The following is a 23,871-nucleotide window of genomic DNA, read 5'->3' as shown; positions in this document are numbered from 1 at the left end:
CAGAGCAAAGTGAAGACATCAGGTTGGAAGAATCACTCATCAGTGAACAACAGGACAGATTGAAATGAGAATAAAGAACTTTTATAAATCTTGAGGAGTAAGGGCTGGAGAGACAGTACAATGGACTTTGCATATAGCTAACCTAGGTTCAATCATCAACATCCCACAATGGTCCCCTGAGCTCAGTCAGGAGTGATCCCTGAGCACAATGCCAGGAGTGATCACTGAGTAATGCTGGATGTGGCTTAAAAGCCAAACAGCAACTCTAGAACTGTTGTCCCATTGTTCATTGATTTGCTCGAGTGGGCACCAGTAATGTCTCCATTGTGAGGCTTGTTGTTACTGTTTTTGGCATATCGAATATGCCACAGGTAGCTTGCCAGGCTCTGTTGTGCGGGCGGGATACTCTCAGTAGCTTGCCGGGTGCTCCGAGAGGGACAGAGGAATTGAACCTGGGTCGGACGCATGCAAGGCAAATGCCCTACCTGCTGTGCTATTGCTCCAGTCCGAACAACAACAACAACAACAAAAAAACTTGGAGGAAGGCATGGGGGGAAGTTCAAAGGATTGAATGCATGCTTTGCATGCTGGATCCCTGGAATCGATCCCCAGCATCACATACTGACCAAAGCAGCACCAATAGTAACCTTCCCCAACCCGCTTCCATCTCCCCCATCCCCCCTACACACACACACACACACACACACACACACACACACACACACACACACACACACACACACACACACACTGAACCAGGAGTAGCCCCAGCACCACTAGGTATGGCCACAAAACAAGAAATTAAAATAACTCTTGAGGGAAGAGGGGCTTGCTATATGCTCCAAACTGAAGGCAGAAGAATGCTAGCAAGTTTTGGAGGTGAAGTGGTGAGGTCAATGGTAACTAACTTAGCAGTCAGTGGAAGCTGACAGGAAGCCTCGCTGGGAATCTGAAGGCAGGCTGGGACCCACACGCCAGAGCTCTGGCATTTCCCGCAACTGGGGACACCGCGCACTGGCTCAGATCACCTCTCAGTCCTAGGTCCCGAGAGACTGCCTGCATCTGGCCCCAGCAAGCGTGTTCTGCACCTGGACGCTGAGGGTGGGACGGGGTGCAGCTTGGAGACCAGGAATAAGAGAAAAGTCTCCCTACCTACTGGTCAGACTCCTGGTCTCCTCACCTGACTCAACAGGCAAAGAGCAGCTTCAGTCTCTGAGCGGTGACAGACCAACCCCCTTCTCTCCAGCGGGTCAGTTTCCTTTGGAAGCCAAGATTTTCCCACAGTGGAAGGGAATGGTGCAGGATACGGAGGTAGCACACCCCCGTGCTCAGGTCCTCAAGGCCAAGTGCACATCCAGATGTCTGCGGAGCTTTCAGTGGTCACTTCTCTCTGCCCTCTGGAGACCTCGCATCATGCAAGTTACTCAGTCGTGAGTGTGGCCAGCTTCTCAGGTCAGGCATTATTCTAGATTTGGAAATGGTTTCAGGCCACCTTTTATTTATTAATTTATTTTGGGTTTTTGTTGTTGTTGTTGTTGCTGTCACACCTGGTGATGCTCAGGGGTTATTCTTGGCTCTGCACTCAGAAATTATTTCTGGCGGTGCTCAGGGAACCATCTGGGATACCGGGGATTGAACCTGGGTCAGCTGTAGGCAGGGCAAGCGCCCTTCCCACTGTACTATCCGCTTGGCTCCTCAGGGCACCTTCTTCAGAAGGAAGAACCCCCACCCCCATCCCAACCCCCACCCCCACCCCTCAGGCATACAGAACTCTCGGTTTTGCAGTCAAGTCTGAGACTATTGGACGTGAAGGGAAACTTAACATTGAAGAGACTTCAAAACCAAACCAAACCACACCAAAAACCTAAGAGGAAATCAGAGGAAAGAAACAGCGCAGGGAGTAGGAAACGCTTCAAGCTGACGCTGACATCTGCTGAGCTGAAAAGGCTTTTCATCTGGGAAACCAGAACGGGAGGTTATAAAAAGAAAAATTTTGAAGATTTTTTTTTTTAAGCTCTTGGAAATGAGAAATCTGATAGCAGACCAAAACTTCAACATAGAGGCTGGAAGAGAAAACGGGGAAATTTCCCAGGAAGCAGAATTTTTATTTAAGGAAACAGAAAATAAGAAGGAAAAAAAAATTAGAGATGGAATCCATGAGGGCATCCTTTTAATTTAATAAGAGTTCCAGGAAAAGGAGGAGAAAAATAATTTTTTTATAAGTTCCTGAGAACTATTTAGAAAGGCAGGACGTGAACACCCTGCCCAGCTGAGAAGTTCACTCTTTGAAAGCCAAGTAAAGCTGACGATAGAAGAGCCAGGTATATTCCAGCGCAATTTCATCACGGTGAAAAGGACAAGAAAACCTCAGTGACGGGAAATAATTATATCCAAAGGCCAGGAACTAAAGCAGCACTACTTGGAGCCAGAGGGACAGCACAGCAGTAAGCTGCTTTCCTGGCACCGGCTGCCCCGGCTTCATCTCCAGCACCCCATATGGTGCCCCGAGACCACCAGGAGTGATTCTTGAATGCAGAGCAAGAAGGAAACTGGGTGCAGCCCCCAAACTAAAAAAATAAAGATTAAAAATTTTAAAATTTGCTCTCCTTCTCAAATTCTGAGGAAAAAGCACTTCCAACCCCGTTAATGATCCCGTTATACTTGGGAGGATGTCAAATCTCCCACAGAACTTGGGGATGGGTCTTCCCAGGAAGAGAGAAGCAAAGGCTAGAGGGACCTGTGAAAGGAGATAGGGCGGGACAAGGACAAAATGAATCCTCAGTGTGAAGCAGGACAGGGCTTGCAGGACGAAGGTGACACAGTCAGATTCAGAGCGACAAAGCCCGGGAAGATGGCACCAGTGCCGCAGTCTGTCGGAGCCACCGAGACAGAGAAAGTGCTGGGAGGTTCTTGCCTTGCATGGAGCCAACTCTGGTTCGATGCCTGGTGTTGCCAGCATCGACCCCAAGCACAGAGTCAAGAGTTGCTCCAAGTGCCACCAGGCCAAAACCTCTCACCACACACACACACACACACACACACACACACACACACACACACACACACACACACACACACACACACACACACACTAAGATGTCGAGGCCCAGGGATGGCGCAGTGACAAAAGGGTCTGCCTCGCAAATGTGAGCTGAGTCCTGCATGCTGCCCACAGGTGCCGGGCAGGATGCAGGAGTGAGTTCTGTGCCCCAGACCCTAGCACTGCAACGTTGGGCAATCGCCCACACATGGTGGTCAGGTGTGTGTGTGTGTGTGTGTGTGTGTGTGTGTGTGTGTGTGTGAGAGAGCACCCCACCAGGAGTGCATGCGCATCATCAAATGTACCCCCATCAGATGTACCTCCTCTGCACAATTGTGGGGTGAGCACAACACGCACGTGGTGCAGCCCCACCCCTGCAACCTCTGAGGGAAGAGAGGGCCCGAGCGACAGGACAGGGAGAGACTGCAGTTTCGAGTAATACTCCTGGTAGAAATACTTAAACGTTTTATTTGGGCAGAAGTACGGAGGGTAGGGCGTTTACCCGGTACACGGTTGACTTGGGTTCAATCCCTGGCACCCCACGTGGTACCCCTGAGCACTGCCAAGAGACATTCCCGAGTGCGGAGCCAGGAATAATCCCTTAACATCAATGAATGTGGCCCAAGACATAAAAATAAATAGATAAATATCATGTTTTATTTATTTATTTATTTAATCTGGGGGCTTAGAGGATGCACACAGCAGTGCTTTGGGGACCACATACCATGCCCAGGAGGGAGCTGGGGTTGACCATATGCAAGGTAAGCACCTTAACTGCCCTACTATTCACTAGCCTCTGGGTGCTTCAAACTCTGTGTATGTCTAGCTTTGACAAAGCAGGAAAACTCAGGTTATGGCTGAGATTCCGGAAGGAGAACCCAGCAAGAATCAGGAAGAGGTTCCGAGGAGCACCCCGTGGAAGGCGGTGGAAAAGCTGGGTGAACAATGACAGCTGATGAAGGTGGGGCGCAGCAATGCTGCTGGAACATGGACAACTCAAGGTCCCAGAAACAAGACCAGCCCGCTGGCTTCTGGGGGGAAGAGGGTCCCCTTACAACATGAATCCAGGATTGCATAAAGCCTAAAAGTGCAAAGTCTGACAGTATATTTGGATAATTGATGTACTTAAAGTCACTCCTGGCCAAGGACATAGCGAAGTAGTAGAATGCATGCTTCACATGTCGAGAGGTGCGAGGTTCTATCCTCACTGCCAAGAAAATCAAAATTTCTCTAGGGCGAGAGAGATAGTATATGGGTATGGTGCCTGCGTGGCTCAGGACTGACCCAGATCAATTCCCCAACACCACGTGCAGCCCGCACAGCACCACCTGGAGTGGCCTGTGAGCAGAGGCGGGTACTACCCGCTAAGGTCCAGACTCCCTTAAAAAAAAAAAAAAGTAGTTTATCCTCATTATGACTTCAAACCAGGCTGACCCACTTTTATAAAAGAATAATCTTTCCTCCGAGAAATGCTCCCGGGTGAGACTTATCACTTCCTCACTGCCAGCTCAGGAGACAAGACAAAATTCCTTCCACTCCTGGTCTTTACAGACTGTCTATCAGGGAGTAGAGGCATCATGAAAGAAAGCGTCGTTCCCTTCCGCAGCATCCTTCAGCTCCAGCATCTCAGATGTGCGGGAAGCTCCGAGCAAAGCCTTTTTTCCCCCAAACAGCACGCGCGGGTGTGGGAAGAGGCGGACCTGGAGGAGGACAAATCTCAGCGTGGGGCAGCGTCAGTCTGGAAGGAGGCTCTGAAGTTGCCTGGGACCATCAACAGTGGACCCCAGTACCAGAGAGATAGTAGGGCGCTTGCCTTGAACGCTGCTGGCCTGGGGTTCCCATCCCCGGAACCTAATATAGTTCCCCCGAGCCCCACCAGGGGTGATTCTTGAGCACATAGCCAGGAGTAAGTACAGAGCCAGCAAAGCGTGGCTAAAACTGAAATAAAATAAAATAAAATAAAAATAAAATCAGTGACCCTGGGTTCGGAACAGCTCTGCTCCCTGCAAGACTCATTCCCTGCTCCCACCCCCCCAAGTGAGGCCGGCCCCCCTGCCCCCAATGCCCCACTGTTGGACCACCCCCTCCCTGCTTCTACAGCATCTTCCAATCTGGGCTGGGGTCCCTCCCGTTGGGTTCTTGCGCCCCCACCCCCACCCCGCCCCTCCAGCGGGTGATTCCGCCCCAGGCATCACCAGCCCTCTCTGAACACGCAAATCCGCACCCCCACCCCACCCGAGACCCCGAGTGACCCGGGAAGAGGACGCCGAGCAGGGAGGGAGGCGGTGGCGGGGACGACGTCCCCCCCCCCACCCCTCATCCCAGTCCCGGGGGTCGGTGCATGTGGCTGAATGCAGCCCCTCCATCCGGATCGCCGGGTTTCCTACCTCCAGTTCTGGAGTCACCTTCGGGGGGCGAGTGGAGGGACCCCAGATCCCGCCTGGGAGTCGCGACGGGTGGTCGGTGCTTGGCGGAGGCGCGCCCGGGGCGCGGTCACCTGCAGCCGCGGACGGGCGCGGAGGTGGGGGGCTCCCCGGGGGGCTCCCCGGCCGGGACGCGCCGCCCCACTCCCGGGGGGGACCCGTCCTCGCCCCGCCGCGCGGCCGAGACTGGAGCGGAATCCCAGCTCACTTGTCAAAACTCCGCCGCATTCCAGAACACCCCCCTCCCCGGGCACTCCCCTCGCGGGCGGGTGGGGTTTGGGGGATGGAGGGGAGGGGGGGGGAAGGAAACCGCCCCGGAGGAGGGCTTGTGGGGGGGGGCGCGACTTGGGGGTTCCGGAGGAGACTGACACCTCGGGGGCCACCGTGCACGGCGGAGCTGGCCGCTGCACGCGCGCGCAGGTTTGCAGGCGGAGACGCACGCCCTCCCCGCGCGCCCCTCCCCGCGCGCACCCCGCCCCCCCAAAGTTCCCCCCCCCCGGCCGCCTCCGCACACAGCTCCGCCCCCCGACAGCAAATCATTTCATAACTGCTCCGTTTCATAATCGGCGGCGGCGTGGGTTCAGGCCGGGGGTGGCAGTGGGAGGGGAGGGGTGGGGATGGGGATGGGCGCGCGGGGCGGGGGGGGGGGCTCCCCCAAGGAGGATCCCCGCGCGGCGCGCCGCAGCGGCAGGAAAGTTTTGCAGCGTCGCTGCTCCAGCCCCCAGGAGGCCCCCGGAGAAGCCCCGCCGGCCGCCGCCGCCGACTTACAATCGCCGGTGACTGCAGCGCTCAAGCATTTCCTTTTTCCACCTTTCGCGCGCCCGCGTCCCTCCCGCCCGCGAGTCACCCCGACCCCACCCCACGCATCCTGCACCCTCGGCACGAGGATGCACTGTTTACATCACACCCGCCGGCTTCCGCGGGCAGACGCGCGGGATCCGCACAGGGCAGGAAAGGAGTTGTTTTTCTTTTCTTTCTTTTTTTTTTTTTCTTGAAAACCCAGGGCCTGGCAGAGACGCGGTGGGGTGGGGTGGGGGTGCTCAAGCCACATTTGTAAGGCCGGCTTCTTCACAGTGGTATTTTATTTCATCGCCCACCCCCCTCCCCACCCCGCCCCTCCTGTTAACACTTGTTGAAAAGGCAGGGCAATGCCAAACCTCAAACCAGGAAGCAAACGCTCCAAACTCATTTTCACCTGCTTCCAGAGGCACCAGGTCGGTCGCGGCGAGCTGGGGGAGCGAGAACCCCTGTGGCTGGAAGGCAAAAACCTCCCCGCTCCCCGGGGGACCCACCCAGGCACAGACGCGCCCCACTCCCGGCGGCTCCTGTCCAGCCCCAAAGATCCAAGCACTAAACTGTGGTTCTCCTCGGGGCACCCAGCACCCCGGCCCTACGCCCCTCCCAAGGAGACGCGCTTCTGCGACTGGAATTGGAAGCAGTTCATCAGAAAAAAGATGGTCAAAGAGCAGCGCCACAGGAACGGAGGAATGAGGGCCTGGGAGGGGCCTGCCCCTGTCCAGGCACAGCCGGAAGTCGGTCCCCCGCCCAGGGCCACTCCGGGAAACAGTCTTGGTCATCGCCCAGCCTGGCATCTCCCAGTCGCTGCGTTCCCCTTGGCACATCCATCAACCCAGAGATTATGCAGGCGTGCCGCTGGGCAGCTGCATCCTGCTAGGAGGGACTGGAAGGGAAGACAGAAGTCCAGGAGGTGTGGGCCAATCAATGAGAGGCTCGGAGTTGAGGTCTGCGCAAAGAGAACCGGTTTGACACACCAGTTGTCCAAAGAGGCCAGATGACTGCAGGAGAAGCAGAGCTTAGCCACTAGATGCTCATCACCCGGAGGGTCTCTGTGAATATTAGCTCCTGCCACACCCCTCTCTCTTAATTTGGTTTTGGGGGCCACACCCCGCAATGCTCAGGGCTTACTCTTGGCTCTGAACTCAGGAATTGCTTACTCCTGGCAGTGCTCAGGGGACCGTATGGGATGCTGGGGATTGAACCCCAGTCGGGCTGTACTATTGCTCTGGTCCCCACCCTGCCCTCCCCAAGTAGAATGTCTGTCACGGTGAACTTATTACACTTTAGTGGAGGGAGGGGGTTGCGGGGGGGGGGGGGGGAGGGGCGGTGCTCAGACCAGCAGGGAGCACACTCCCCTGCGCTCTTTGGCGGGCAGTGCCAGGCTGATGCTTTAGGGCTCTGACCCGGCAATGCCCAGTCGCTGAGCCCAGAAGCACTGGGCCGCCAGGATGATGTTAGGGCAGGGGGCTGGGCCATGTGGTTCTGGACATGGAACTCCAGCGCCTCCAGCATGGCAGACGCGCGTGGCAGCCCTTTGAGCCGTCTCCACTTTCCCCCTTTTTGCAGACTCTAAGGATCAGCATCTTAGCAGCAGATGAGTTTTCGGGGAATTGGGTTCAAACAGAGTGATTTTCTAATTATAATTTCAGATGCGCTCCTCTTCCCCCTCTTTCTGATGGCTTTCTTCACTGCCAGTGTGCTCATGCGTTACATCTTTCTTCTTCCATCTGGTACTTAAATGGATGCGATACAAACCCATGGTGTCTCGAGAAAAGGCTGGGGAGAGATATTATAAGGGTGAGGGGTGCATGTCTTGAATGGGGTTGACCCCAGTTCAATCCCTGGTACCTCAAGGTCCTCTAAACACCATTATAAAACCCCCACCCTTCCCCAGATGTGGCCCGGAGCATTGCCACTTGCTACACATAGCAAAGCATCCTTGGTTCCACGTGGGCCCCCAATCACTGGGGGCTGGAGAGGGTGTCCAGGCCCCCAAAGTAAAGCAACAAGGTTTTAAGCACCATGCAGTTAAATATCTCCCTTCCCCCCCCACCAACCTTGTTGTCTACGCTTGGTTTGGGGTGTGTATGTGTTGGGAATTAAAATTTGACCACATCTGTGTAATATCTTAATTTCAGCAGAGCTCTTGGACGCGTTTGCCATTCTCATCAGCGGGATCACGGGCCTCTTTTCCTCCACCGGGTATCGCTGCAGACTGGAAAAGAGATCAGTGGCTCCGTAAAGACAGGGGCGCTTCAGACCCACTTAGGGTCTCCACGCGGGTAGCGGGGGCCTGTTTTTTAAATAATGCTGAAAATTGCTATGTGCACCCTGAGTCGACAAATGGCATTCATTTGAACGGGAATTGCTGGTATTCTCAGAGACTCCGAAGTGGCTTCAGTCCATCAAGGAAATGGTTCATTAAAAGCAGTTTAAAGTTCAGCATGAGGGCTGATTACGAAGTGGCATCCGGGGGGATGATGGTCCAAATGGCAGTCACACATGGGGCCGAATATCTAGATGGGACAGAGACGGACAAAGACTCCAGGATCACTGCCGCCGACTGTGCATTTTATGGGAATCCGCTCGCTCTACTGCTAAGAGGAAACAGGCAGCCCCGTCGGGGGGCACTCACACCGGTGGGAGTGTGTTCACGAAGGGGAAGAGCATCCCCCTCCCCCCATGTCTCCCTCCCCCATAATAAGGAACTTGGCAGCAGACAGACTCTTCTGAGGGTGATAGGTCCACTCTGAGCCCCCACCCCCACTTTTTTTTTTTTTTAAGAAAGATGCAGAGACACTGGAAAGATTCCAGAGGAGAACCAAAATGATTAAAGAGAGAAAATAGAACCTAGGAGGGAAGGTTAAAGGATTTGGAGTTGTTTAGTCTAGAGTGAAAAAGTGCCTCGAGGCAAACTTAACAGTCTTCTCCCATATGCAGGGGTATATAAAGGGAGCCCGCCAGCTGTTCCTCATCCCGACAGGAGACAGAGGAGGTAAGAGGCCCAAGCGCAACATTAATAATATTTGGGTTGGACAGAAAGAAGTCTTGCTGAATCCTGAGGGTAACTGACTTGACACTGATAGCCCTGTGCAGTCTGCAGTCTTGGCCTATCAGCCTCCCTCCAAAGTGATGATCTTGCATGTTTAAGCAAACGCCCGGCTAGTGAACTCCTTTCATTCCCTTCCAGGGCTGCAGTGTCCCCCTACTGGGTGGAGGAGCAAAGATCATGAGTGCCAGATCCCCTGAAGGTGTGTTTATAAACATCCGTACACACCTCGCTGGACCTTCGCTTTCCCTGGGGGATGGGAATCTCTCAGATCACATCCAACTTCAGACACCGCCTGGATGACGCAGCTATTGTGGATTCACTCCTCTTTATTGCTTTCAGGTATTGCTTTTGGTGGGATCACTGTCATCCCCGTTGCTCATCGATTTGTTCGAGCGGGCACCAGTAATGTCTCTCATTGAGAGACTTATTGTTACTGTTTTTGGCATATCCAATACGCACGGGTAGCTTGCCAGGCTCTGCCACGTGGGCTCAATACTCTCAGTAGCTTGCTGGGCTCTCCAAGAGGGGCAGAGGAATCGAACTTGGGTCGACTGCATGAAAGGTGAAAGCCCAACCGTTGTGCTATCGCTCCAGCCCGTTGGTGGGACTGGTGGAATATTGGTGGGATAGGCCCATAAATACCCATAGTTGATGATGATCAATGAGGCTAAAAGCTGTAAATTATCATGCTCATTCTATAATTATGTTGGGCTCTGTCCTACCTAATGACTTTACATAGAATATCTATGTGGCTGATGTCTTTTTCTTGCACGGGAATAATGATTTGCCTCCTTTGAGCACAAGGAAACTGAGTCACAATAAAGTTAAGTGGGACAGCTAGTAAATGAGTCGCAATTCAAATCCACTTAGTCTGACTCAAAAGGGTGCGTTTTCCCATTTCACCATCACCTCCCATTCATGAAGGATTTTTTTCTGAAGGGAGAGAGGAACCTCACAAAAAGCAGTACTTAAGCTTGTAGGGGTCAAATGGATGAAACACCTTCACAGTTTTACATCACCTGGGGTGCACGACCATCTCCCCCACCTCCACCCCCACCCCTTGATTGGAAGGGTGCATTTCTTGCTCCCGCAAAGCTGAAAATTTCAAGGTTCACCTACTTTATTAATTAGAAACACTTAGCCATTCCCCTAATCCCAACCTTTCATCAGATGAGGTCTTCCGTGACTGATGAATGAATGAACCAGTGCATGGTGACTGTGAGTCTTTAAGACACACTGAACTGAACTGATCTTGTCTGTAATGCTGCTGGATAAGGCTCTAATGGGTCATTTGTGAAGCTCTTATCAGTTGCCCTGTAAGACTCAAAAATCCAGAAATCTCCTTTAATCCAGCATATCCTTGAGAAAGCAGATGGATGGGTCACATACTTTCCCAGTGTCAGCTACTTTTAGAACAAGCGAAGATTTTTAATGGGGTTTACTGAGTGCTGTTGTATATCAACAATCAAGCGTTCATGAGTGAAATGGACATCAAACTGGTCTTTAGAAAGGCAGATGAGCCACACACACACAAACAAACAAAAAAAAACAACTAAAACCCTTGATCTAAATTACTCCAAGGGACAGATCTTTTCCCATTAGGACCATTTATTCTTAGTCTATAAACAGAGAAGGGCATGACTACCCAAGTGTTTGCACACAGATCTAAACCGTATGCAACTATAAAAAGTTGGAGGAAGGAAGAAAGAGGAAATTCCCAGGAGAAGATCCCAACCACATCCAGGGCCATCAGATCTCCAGAAATACAAAGCCCAGCAGTGGCATCAAGGGAAGCACGCGAAGAAACCTCAGGATTGTAATGCAGGCCACAGAAATAACTTGGAATTATCTTAAGAACCAAACAATGACAATTCTGTCCAATAAACGCGCAGCCAATGCCGGGGCGGGATGGGGACTGGCTGATGGTCCAGATGTTGTTAATAGAAACAGGATGCCCAGGAGAAGAAAGGTAGTCAAGTCTGCTGACGGAAGGGATGGGGAGTGAGCGAGGGTCCTGACAGGGGCGCAGGTTGCGTCTTCAGATCTATGTAGAAAAAGATCTTCGAGACTGCAAATCTAAGGCCGCAGAGAGGCAGCCACCCCCTGGACAATGAGGCTCAGGGAATGGTGGCAGGAACTGGACTGACTTTCCACAGGAACATTTCCCCATTTGTGATCTTGCCGTTAGCACAGGAAGGGACACTGCCGTGCTTTGCAGCCCAGAATCGAGGACCGGAGGACTTGCTGAATGCAGGGTCCTGCTCTCGGCCCTTGACACGCGGTCTCATTAAATCTCTATTGCAGTCTTAATGACAGGTGCTAAACTATCTACCCATTTTACAGGCAAGGAAAGTGGGCCAGAAGCTGGCTTAGTCTGCTTCGTCATACAACCAGCAAGCAAAGGAGCAGGGTTTACCTCGGCTACCTTGGTGGTGCTGGGGTCCCCCAAAGCTACACATGTGGCTGTGTTTGGGGACCCACCTGCTGCCAGGGTTTGAATGGTGGTCGGCCACTTGCGAGACACATGCCTTCGTCCCTGTACTATTGCTTTGGCCCGAGACCCAGGTTTAATGAGTAAATCCCACAGTCATTACCCATGAGGCTCTGGCTAGACTGTTTCACACTTTCTTTGCTCGTATTCAAACCACAAGCCCGAAGGGGTTGGGGAAGGAGGGAATCTTCTCAGAGGTACTAGAGGTCACCAGGGCTCTACCCAGAGGTAGTTCAGTAAGTTCTGTGGGTCTGGGGGTTGAACCTGGGACCTTGAGTATACCAGATATAAACTCAGTCCTCTAATCTCTATTCTCACCCCAGGAAGGGAGATTAAATATGAAACTATATAAGAAGTGTCTAGGATGATGCCTGAGGTTATAAATCCATGATTCTTACCCAACAGCTACTTTGCACCCCTACCCAGCTGCAAGGCACATTTGGTCATATTCAGGGAAAATTAGGGGGGCGGGGGGGGTGGCCACAGCCACAGATGCTCAGGGCTTCCTCCTGGTTCTGTGCTCAGGGATGGCTCCTGGTGGGGCTCACAGGATCGTATATGATACCTGGACTTGAACTGGGGTTAGCTGCATACGCCTTAATTCCTGTACAATCTTTCCTGCCCCTGCTAGTCACAACTCTGGCAACAGAAGCTACTGATCCCTAGTAAGTAAAGGTCAGGGATACAGTGGTACATCCTGTGATCTATAAGCAAGGCCCGTCCGCAAAGGACCATCCAGTACAAAACAACATTCGGGCTAAGCAAGCTATAGTTGATCATATAGTGTCAGCTCCCCTTCTCTCTCTCTCTCTCTCTCTCTCTTTCTCTCTCTCTCTCTCTCTCTCTCTCTCTCTCTCTCTCTCTCTCTCTCTCTCTCTCTTCTACAGAACTCTGCTCACAGTCTGTATCTGGCAAACCCTTCCCGAGTACACCACGGCATAGAAAGAAAGAGGAGGCCTGAGTTTTGCCAGTAAACATGAGGGTGTGGCCCAGCTGTGGTTAGGAGTTAGTTTACCTGGACTCAGAACCTTCAAATCCCCACGTTCAGGGAAGGGAGTTCTGAAACCCAATCCAAGTGGCCTCGGCTCTGGGAAAGGAAGGTCGAAGCAAGTCCGTGAAAATGTGATGAACTTAGAGAAAGCTCCGTGCTTCCGCTCTGGCACCTTCCCTTTGTACTTGCTGTCACTCTGCAAATGTTCCCTTACTTGATTTCAATCCATGGCCCTCGGGAATAATTCAGGTTTTCCCAACTATCTGCAAGTAGACTGTTGCTCTTGGGGATGGTGGGGTTTGAGCTGTGCGCACATGTTCCCCCCCTGTTGCCATTAATTCCTGTGGAAAATAAGTGAGCATTCCCAGCTCTTAACAAATAACTCAGTTCTATCCAACAGAAATGGTATCCTTCAGAGAGTCAGGAAGACCTGCACAGGGATGGAGCCGGGAGCGCATGTGAGAATTGGTTCCATCTCTCATTCCTCACCCACCGCCCCTTTCAGCAACAAGTACACACAACTTGGAATCCAATCAAAGAAACCCTCATCAAGAATGTGGATGAAATAACAGAGTGGAAGCAAGAAGGACATGCACTCATTACTTTAAGCCTTCAACAGGTTTAGAAAGATTGCTTACAAGAACTGGATACTCAAGAATAAAAGCCTACATTCCTGGACATTGCATAAATCACATTAACACAAACCAGAAAGCTGAGACTCACACACACACACACACACACACACTTGGTGGCAACATCTGCTTCCATTTCTATTTGTTCGGTCAGAATACACAAGCTATCAAGCAGGAATTTTATGTGCATAGCACAATCAAAGAGAACATTTTACTTATTTTTAAAAAATGTTTAATATTTTGGTTTGGTGACCACACCCGGCACTGTTCAGAGGTAACTCCTGGCTCTGCACTCAGGAATCACTTTTGGTGGTGCTCGGTGAACCCTGTAGGGTGCTGGGGATTGAACCTGGGTAAACCACATGCAAGGCAGACACCCTACCCACTGTATCATTACTTGAGCCCCTCAAGAAGAAAATCTGGAGCTGAACTGTGGTCACCAATCATCTCTTAGCATCTCTCGGAGAGATCCTAACTAAACTACCTGCCCAAAGAACTACAAAAACAAGACAGGTTCATTCTTGCCTGGGGCCCCTGAATACCTGAAGGCCGGGACTGTCCCTCCTTCCCTTTCCTGACTCATCTCTGCTTTCCCTCTGTGCATAGATTAGAATTCTTTCCCAAGGGTCTCAGTCTTTCTGTTTGGGGTCCCTTATGGCTGCTCTAATCACATCCCCACTGCCCGTTCCCTTGTCTGCTCACCCTTCTAGAGTCTTGGATCTTTTAAGGTAACTCATGTTTATAATTTTATTGCCATAACCTAGCACCATGCTTGGCACACACAGGGGTGAATGTATGTTGAATGTATGCAAATACATGTTGAATGAGTATCAAGCAGAAAACTCCCAAATGCATTCATCCGAGGGCCCGAGAGATAGTACATTGGATAGTGCCATGCTCACGGCCCATCCAGGTTGGATCTCAAGTATCCCATACGGTCCCCTGAGCCCTGCCAGGAGTGTTGAGCTGGGCTCAGCTCTGAGCACAGCTGGGTGTAGTCAAAAAAATTTTTAAAAAAAGGAAACAAAAGCCCCAAATGCACCCATTCCTGTGACAACTTACAAGTGCCTACTATGAACGAGAGAGGTAAGTACAAGGAAAACAAGTTTCAGCAGATAATTCCAACAAGAACAGCAACAGTACTCACAGGCGCTCTCTACGGGGCTTTCAGTGTGAGTGAGCATTATGGCAAACTCTCGAGTATTCTTGTACCCACAAGCCCCCTCGCCCCTGCCCCAAAGCCCATGTGACAGACACAATGATCACTTCCCCTGGACAGCTGAAGGAGTTGGCACGTCACTCTACGGACCTTAATGTGAAAGGATCTGACAGAAAGGATCTGACATTCTAGCTCCTCAAGGCTAGACATGGTGACATAGGGACAGTGGTAAGAGGCTCACGGGCACTTCAGTGGTGAGGGGGTGTGGTATCTTCATACACCAATATCAGAAACTTGAACACTATTATAGCCATTTACACGCACTGTAATAAATTTTTTTTTTAATCAATAGAAAACTCCTTTGGGCTTAAATCCTACCCACCAAGGAAGCCTATCTGGGAATTCATTCATGAGCTTTGCTGATGGCTATATTCTGGGCCGGAAAGTCTCCATCTTCTCTGCATAGCCGGCAAATAACTCTTCTTTTAATTTTCGTTTTATTTCAGTAGCTGTTAAGATCTACTTCTGTGGGGAGGGTGTTGAGAGTCACCATCAGTATTGCTCAGGGTTACTCCTGTTCTCTGTGCTCACGGAACCCTCCTGACAGGACTGAAGGAAACAGAGGGGGTGCCAGGGATCAAACCTGTGTCAGCTGTATGCCAAGCAAGTGTCCTACCTGCTGGCTCCATCTGCAGTTTGATGTTTGATTATCACTACCCTGGGCCATGAGCGTCAGCGGTTCTGTGAGCTGTGAGTAGCTTTTTTTTTTTTTTTTGCTTTTTTGCCAGTCACACCTGGCAATGCACAGGGGTCACTCCTGGCTCTGCACTCAGCAATCACTCCTGGTGGTGTTCGGGGGGACCATATGGGATGCTGGGAATTAAACCCATGTTGCCCGTGTGCAAGGCAAATGCCCTCCCCGCTGTGCTATCGCTCCAACCCCGGCGAGTGGACGTTTGAGGGACACATCACAGCGTTCCCAGCCCACATCTAGGGGGTGGGAGCTGAGTGGCACACTTTTCGCTATCCCCCTCGAACCTGCAGCCAAGATTCTGGAGTCACCCAAAGGGAGGCGAGAAGACATGCTTGAGATAAGCTGCCTGGAAGGGACAAACAGGCATGTTGGTCCCCGTGTCCGTAAGAATCCGGGGACTCCTGCTTCCTCAGACCTCTCAGGGGTGCCGCAGCAGCAGATCTCCATGTCCTGGGCACCCCCCCTTCCCCCCTTCATGGAGGAGTCTGTCTCTGAGCCAGTCCCTATGTGGGGTTGGGCTGTTCTTCCCACAAACACGTACGAGCTTCAGAATTACCTACAGGGAGGGGTTTGTACCAAAGCTCGAGGCAAAGGTGCCCCCAGGCTCATGAGCACAGGCTGTGGGGCTCTTTCTACGCATGTTCACCAATGCAGGAACTGTGGGGAGCTCTGGCTTCCTGGGGCCAGATCACCAGGCTGGCCGTGAGGATGCCCCTGATCATTGGTGCTCACTTTTCCATGTCCCTTGTTTGGGCGCCACATCTGACTGCGCTCAGGGATCACTCCTGGTGGGGCTTGGAGACCATCTGTGATACTGTGGGGATTGAACATGGGGAGGCCGTGTGCAAGGCAAGCGTCCTGTCCACTGCACCATTTCTCTGGCCAGTCACACACTGCACTCAAACACAACAGTTGGCTCAGGCAACAATACCCTGTCCATGACCTTGGTCAACCGATTCATCTTTCAGCATAAAGCTAGAAAATTCTCTCTCAACTTGTGAGACTTTTAAAGAAAGAACTGAGTGAAAGCAGCTTTGCATGGGAGTCAGGTGAGACATGTTGGAAATCAAATGTGCCCGCCGCCCCCCTCCGCCTCCTGTGCCTTTTGTTCCCCCTTTTGAAGATTTCTTTGAGGAATCATCAGCATTGGGAAGCCCATCTTCTCTTGAGCGGCCAACAGGGCTGCCTGCAATGGGCAGAGGCCCTTTGGTTCAAGCCCAGCTGTCTCAGAGAACATGCACAAGTGTCTCCCTGCACCAGAAAAGGCCTGACTGCTTCGGCAATGAGTGGAAATAGGAAAGAGATCTCATGCCAAAGGAAGGGAGGAAAGAAGTGGGGGGAGGAAGGGAGGAAGGGAGGGAGGTAGTAAGGAAGGAAGAGAGGGAGGGAGAAAGGGAGGGGGAGGGAAGGAAGGAAGGAAGGAAGGAAGGAAGGAAGGAAGGAAGGAAGGAAGGAAGGAAGGAAGGAAGGAAGGAAGGAAGGAGGGAGGGAGGGAGGGAGGGAGGGAGGGAGGGAGGGAATTCCAAAAATAGCATCCCAGAGAAATGGCTCTCCCAGAGGTCTCTAGCTCGTTAGGGCTAGTAATCTTCTTTGCACAGATTGGCACAAATGTCACAAGATAAAAAAGAGTACCCAATTAAGATTTTAGATCTAATTTTTTTAAAATACCCCACTTTTTTTTAAAACATAAGTATGCCCTAATACACAGGATTTCTTTTTGTGTTTTTGATTGAAAAGGCTTGGGCCACCTCTGATGGTGCTCAAGGCTACCCTGGCTCTGTGCTCAGGGGACCACACGGGGTGAATACGAAACTGAGGATGCCTCGTGCCAGGGAAGCAACTTCACCTCTGTGCTATCTCTCCGGCCTGCAAAGAAATTTTAAAATTTTCTTAACCTTGGGGCTGTACAGTGGGTTGTACAGTGGGTTGGGCCCTGCACACAGCCAACCTGGTTTGATTCCTGGTACCCCACATGGTCCCCCGAGACCACCAGGAGTGATTCCTGTGTACAGAGCCAGGAGTAACCTCTCAGTACCTCTGGGTGTGCCCGCTCCCTCCAAAATTTTGCTTTACCTCACAATCCTAGGTGGTACTTGCTACATAATTGAATATTTTTCTTTTGAGGATTTATTTTGCGGGTGGGATCATACTTAGAGGTGCTGAGGGCTTACTCCTGGCTCTGTGCTCAGGGATCACTCCTAGTGATGTTCAGGGGATTATATGGGGTACCAGGATTCAACCCAGGGGCAGTTGCACATAAGAAAAGTATGATTGGTGTTGGAACATTGGGTGCCTGAAACAACTGTATTATGAGCAACTTTGTAAATCATGATATTTAAATAGTTTCAAGCATTTTTTTTTAAAGAAAGAAAACTAAGTTTCTATCTTTATGGTCCTTGCTACAGCATTATTTAAAAAATCAAAGTCACCACTTTTATTTTATTTTTTTCTTTTTGGGTCACACCCAGCAATGCTCAGGGGTTACTCCTGGCTCTGCACTCAGGAATTTCTCCTGGCAGTGCTTGGGGGACCATATGGGATGCTGGGAATCAAACCCGGGTTGGCTGTGTGCAAGGCAAATGCCCTACCTGCTGTGCTATTGCTCCAGCCCCACCACTTTTATTTTTTAAATATACTTTTTTTTAGCTTTTTGGGTCATACCCAGCGATGCACAGGGGTTATTCCTGGCTCATGCACTCAGGAATTACTTCTGGCAGTGCTTGGGGGACCTTATGGGATGCTGGAAATTGAACCCGGATCAGCTGCGTGCAAGGCAAACACCCTACCCGCTGTGCTATCGATCTAGCCCCTAAATATACTTTATTATTTACATTAGTAGGGAATGATGCATTAAACAAAATGTATATGCACTGGTAAAACTCCAGAATCCTCCAAGCCCCCCTCCCCTTTGGTGTTTCTATTTCTGTTCTGATGGACATTTTCTTAACAAGGACAAGGTTTTAATCATCTTCATGGCTCACTTGAAGTCGGTCACCTCTGCCTGACCTTTCTCCCTCGGTTTATAATTCACTTCCCATGTTCACTCTTTGCATCATTAATTTTAACCACTCTGACCCATCTTCCTTTTCCCAGCAATTCACATTTATTTGAGTACCTCACCTTGACATGCACTGTATTATGATAAGAGATAAAAGACCTCATCACAGCCAGTGAGTCACATTCCTGAGTCTTCCAAACTCCTTTTCCCAAGTGCCCCCATGTCTTGCAACATTAGGTTTTCTTTCTTTCCAGAAAGGCAACTCCTGGACCCCAACCCGAGTTCCGATTTGCTTCACTTTTGCTCTCCAGTAGCTAGAGAAGGTCAGTAGAACAACGGACTAGCTAATTTTCTAAGCAAGAACATAGAAATTGGGTCAATTTTCTCACTAAGAAAAACACTAAGTTCCTTGTCAAGACCCAGGGGTCATATCAACCATGTTATTTCCCAAAGCCCTGCTCTTTTCAAGTGGCACCACATTAAGGTCCCTAACGTCACCCTTCCAAGGAACAGAGCGCTCAACCCATTGACAGACGCGTGTCTGGGAGGGCCAGGGCATGGATGGGAACGAGCCTGCATTACTTCGCACGTGGCACAGGGACGCACGGAGACAGCAGGTGAGGAGCTGCGAATAAACTCGGAGGGAAAAGCAGAGCAGTCAGCAAGATGTCTCAGAGACGGAGAAGGGCCCTGGGTGGGCTGGTGAGAAAGGCAGCAGGCAGGACACGAGTGAGGCCGAGGAAAACCTGGTCATGCATAAAAGACGGAAAACCACTCTGTAGCTGTTAGAGTAGACTAAGAGGGCGGGAGGGGAGCGTGACAGAGAGTGAGGCATTTAGCTCGAGTGCGGACAACCGGGTTCCAGCCCTGGCATCAGATGTGGTTTCTTGAGCACCAGGAGTAAGCCCTGCGCACAGCTGGGTGTGGCCCAAAACCACACACACACACACACACACACACACACACACACACACACATGGACTGGGCAGAGAAAGGACAAGCTTAATGAGCTGGAGTATTCGCAGGAGGCCTGGGCTGGATCCCTGGCTCTGCATGACCCCCTGAGCACTGCCAGGCGTGGCTCCGGAACAACAAGACCCACCACACCAGAGAGACAGCATGAGTAGACAGAGGTAGCACAAGGCAAGCTGACAGGGCACTCGCTTGGCGCGCAGCGGACTCTAGTTGGATCCTGGGCGCCACATATGGTCCCGTGGATACCACCACAAGGCATTATCCCTGAACACAGAGCCAGGAATAAGCTGGGTGTCGTCCCGAAACGCACATACAAACAAAACCCCAACAAAATTATCAAAAGAAAATTAGACATAGATTAGAGTAGTGGGGCCATCATTTCTATTTAAAGTGTCCCTAAGACCAGGGATGTGGTTTAAGGGCCACATACATGGGCGCTGGGCTCACGGGTACTGCCGCAGACACAAACAACCGAAATCTTCCCTGGTGGGGCTGGGATGGAGTTCATGCCTGACATAGGTGAGACCTGGGTTAGGTTTGTTGGGGTGGGGTGGGGGGCAGAGGGTGGCTTTTGGGCCATATCCAGCATGCTCAGAGGTTACTCCTGGCTCTGCACTCAGGAATTACTCCTGGTGGTGTTCAAGGGACATATGGGATGTCCGGGATCAAACCCGGGTCAGGTGCATGCAAGGCAAATGCCCTCCCCACTGTACTATCTCTCCTGCTTCTGGATTAGATTTTTGTGCTGAAAAAATGGAAAGGTAGGTAGGATTTCCTATCATGTTATTAGCACAATCACTTTCCACAAGAAATATTAGACGCTTGACTCCAGACGCCAGCTAAAGTTTTCGGCATGGGCAGCTCCTCGCAGAATGTCTCCAGACTGAGAACTAAGCCGCGGCCCCATGCCCTCCCAGGAGGGGAAAGATATTTCTCTCTATATATTATGAGGACCACAGATGGGTTTACAAGCTTGCAATGATCCAATATCTGAAAGAAATCTCTCTAGACTTAGTTGCTAAAGTACAGAAATCCAAAATCCAAGACCTCATATCTCTTCACAGCAGGTCTGACTCTAGTGGGGTACTCCTAACAATAATAGTGAGGTTTGTGTTGAACTATTGAATGTAACCAAAGTAAATAGAAAGTAAAGTGAAATTTATCAGTTACAAAGTGGGGGGTGAGGTGGGGGGGCAGGATGGGAGGTGTACTGTGTGTGTGTTTTTTTTTTGGTGGTATAAGCCTGAAAGCATTGCAATTTTCCACATGGTGATTCAATAAAATAAAATTCTTTAAAAAAAAAAAAAGAAATATTAGACGCTTGCTGAGGCACTGGGCAGAAAGTGTTACAAGGAGGTGGGGACTTTTGTTGTGACCAGGCTTCCGGTCTAGGAGGCCAGCCTCACCTGGCAGGCAGTGGGCACTCTACTTGGAACCAACTGGACCCTTGTCAGGAAGCTGCTTTCCTGAAACATCCCTCCTCTAAATTTCTTTAAATAAAACTTTTTTTTCTTCTTGGATCACACCCGGCGATGCACAGGGGTTACTCCTGGCTCTGTACTCAGGAATTACTTCTGGTGGTTCTCGGGGGACCATATGGGATGCTGGGATTTGAACCCAAGTCGGCTGCATGCAAGGTAAATGCCAAACCACTATACTGTAGCTCCAGCCCCCCAATAAAAATCATTTTTGCTTCAAAACGGATGTGGGGACAGCATCTGATAAGTGGCCCCCTGGGAGAGGGAAGCTGAGCTGGGGTCTCAACTCTTCTTTGTCAGCTCTTGGGGAGTACAGACCGTGACTGCCATCTGCCTAAACATGCTAGTTGACATGGTTTCTGATGGAAGGTTCCAGAAACTGGTAGAAAGGGGCTCAAACACTTGCAAGCCCCAGTGGAGGCAGCAGTGTAAGTGGACGCGCACTGCTCTTGTCTCAAAGCCACGGAAGGCTTGTTAGGATGTGTTTTTGGGGTGCCAAGGCCCACCCTCCTGGGGCGTGGGGTGCATCCGGCGCTGACTGCTGTGTCTCTGCATGTCGGGCCTCATGGACTCTGAACCACCTTAGGAGTTAGGCTTTGCTGGTTTTCACAGCTAGGGAAACCTTGGCTTAGTGAGATTAAGAAATTGCTCAATCTTACACGTGTCAGAGGTAGGATGATTAGGACTTGTCAAGCTCATGCTTTTAAACAGACATGCAGCCCAACCAAATCCCTCTTGGAGGGGGGTATGCAGTATTAACAGGCATGTGGGCTAGAGGACGGAGGAAAATATTCCCAATCTGGTTGGTGGTAATGGTTGGGGGGGGAGGGGTTGGGTCACACTCGGCAATGCTATCCCAGGCTCAGGGGTGATCCTGACTTCCTGACTGTACCTGGGGGGTGGGGGGTCATACGCGGTGCCAGGAATAGAACCAGAGTGGGTGGCTTGCAGAGCAAGTACCTCACCCCCGGTACTATCTTTCTGGCAAGGAATATGCTAAATCTTAGGAGTGTTTGTCTCCTAACCCCATCGGTGATGTTCCTTTTCTTCTTGTGTCTTCCCTGAACTGAGCACACACTGCTTTTATCATTAAAATGATTTCTCACTTTGATTGAACAGGTACAAATGAAAAAATAAATCTAAATGAGCCTTCCAACACTAGTGATAATAACTACTGCTCAGCTACCGGGGGAGTGGAGACAGGTACAAATATCTGTAGGGCCTCTCAAGATCTTCGAGATCCTCTGTGATTCAACTGGCAAGTTCTCCTTCCCATCAAAGGACCTTTTGAATAAACTGAGGCTCCCGAAAATAAAGATCAGATTCCTCCCTGCCACCGGAAAGCTCTGGGCTCATTTCCCTGCGTGTGAGACAGTAGCCCCAAACTCATAAATTGCAAATATGCTCATGACTGAAGCATTAACATTCATCCAAGGATTTTCTAATTATTAGCTCTTACAATATCACCAAAGGTTCCTGAAAACCTGTTTCGTGGGGCTGGAATGATAGTACAGCAGGTAGGGCATTTGCCTTGCACGCAGCCGAACCGGGTTCGATTCTCAGCATCCCAAATGGTCCCCTGAGCATCACCAGGAGTAATTCCTGAGTGCAGAGCCAGGAGTAACCTCTGTGCATCGCTGGGTATGACCCAAAAAAGAAAAAAATAATAAAATAAAATCTGTTTCATTTTATGGTATTTTTCTTCGCGCAGCTCTTAGGAGCTTAGAAGAAGCAAACGCCTTTCTCTTTTCTGGTCATCACTAAGTCTCAAATGATGAAAGATGACCAAGGCAAACATTTGTCTTACTGTGTGCTCTGATCTCTGGCGTCCTCTTCAAGGAGAGCAGCAAAGATAAATGAAGATTCTGTGCCCCGTCCCCACACCCATCAACAGAATGAGGCTTCAAAGAGGACCCCAGCAGGGGAGGGACCGAATTGAAAGCAAATCCAGTCAACTGGGCCAAGATGACCTTTGCCTGTGTTTCTGTGCTGGCAACAAGGCAGGGGACTGTGGGGGCTTCACTCTCCAGAGCTGGGATTTCCCCATCTCTGCCAGGAGCGAGCTCCTAGGGGTCCCCCAGCAACCAGGATTTGGGGGAGGGGGATGCTGGAAGAGCACCTGCTGAGAAAGAAGTCCAGTGGGAGAGAGTCGGGAGAGACTCCATCCTTCCTTCTCTTCCCTTAGAGGTCCCAGGGAGGGTGAGGCTAAGAGACTCTCACGGAAGCCAACGGCCTGGAATTCCGCCAAGAAAGGTGTCAGGCTGCATCACCCTAGAAGGCCCAGCCTGGGACATTCTGTGCTGGGTCTACACCCTGCCTCAAAGGGGAAGGTACAGGGTGTTTCAGCACCAGTGCCACCCTGAGAGTGACGCCTCCTGGTGAGGGTCCGGGAACCCACCCATAGGTATTCGGGGTTGCTCACTTTAGTTCGTTCCTCCTCTCCAGCAGGAAGGGGCGGGGAGAGATATTCAGTCCCCCAAACTGAGACTCCGCTCCGGAAATCCAGGCTTCTGAGAATTTCTCTGCGGAGCAGTTCTGGCTCAGAAAGAGTTTTTGAGGTTTTACTGGTTTTGCTTCTGTTGGTTTTTGTTTGGGGCTTCATGTGGCCGTGCTCAGGGCTCACTGCTAGCTTGGCACTCAGGGATCACTCCTAGCCGTGCTTGAGGGGCCATATGGGGTGTCAGAGGTCAAACCTGGACCCCTGACACCAGCCATGTGCAAGGCAGGCCACTCACCTGCTGTTTTATCTCTCTGGCCCCTCAAAAAAGTGTTTAAAGTAGAATTGGGATCCATTAAGTCTGGACATAGAGAATACTACTTTTTTTTTTAAAGGTTTAGCTCGTGTTTCTGGACTTTAAAGATGCCATCACTGTATCACTGTCATCCCGTTGTCTGTCAATTTACTCAAGTGGGCACCAGTAACGTCTCTATTCCTCCCAGCCCTGAGGTTTTAGCAGCCTCTCCTTACCATCTTTCCCATCTCTTTCTAAAGATGCCATAAATATCTATAAACTACGTGGCTTGACTGAAGACCTGGGGGAATCTAGGCTGGGGCCAGGACCGGGCTAACCCATCAGCCA

General features: G+C 50.9%; 1 protein-coding gene across 6 annotated transcripts in view; it reads right to left on the bottom strand.

The window, feature by feature from the left end:
- PDZD2 (PDZ domain containing 2) overlaps positions 1 to 23,871 on the bottom strand; it is a 411,092-nt gene that overhangs the window by 222,021 nt on the left and 165,200 nt on the right. Inside the window, exon 1 of one of the 6 annotated variants that reach the window (XM_055146493.1) lies at positions 5,428 to 5,856. The exons of the other annotated variants lie outside the window; for them this stretch is intronic. The gene's annotated coding sequence lies outside the window, so the exon portion shown is untranslated. Of the gene's footprint in view, positions 1 to 5,427; positions 5,857 to 23,871 lie in introns of those variants that run through there. 6 annotated transcript variants of the gene reach the window in all.

The sequence above is a fragment of the Sorex araneus genome, chromosome 1 (genome assembly GCF_027595985.1).
Source record: "Sorex araneus isolate mSorAra2 chromosome 1, mSorAra2.pri, whole genome shotgun sequence".
NCBI lineage: Eukaryota > Metazoa > Chordata > Mammalia > Eulipotyphla > Soricidae > Sorex > Sorex araneus.
The sequence above is the reverse complement of the archived record's forward strand: the minus strand, read 5'-3'. Positions and strand labels throughout refer to the sequence as shown.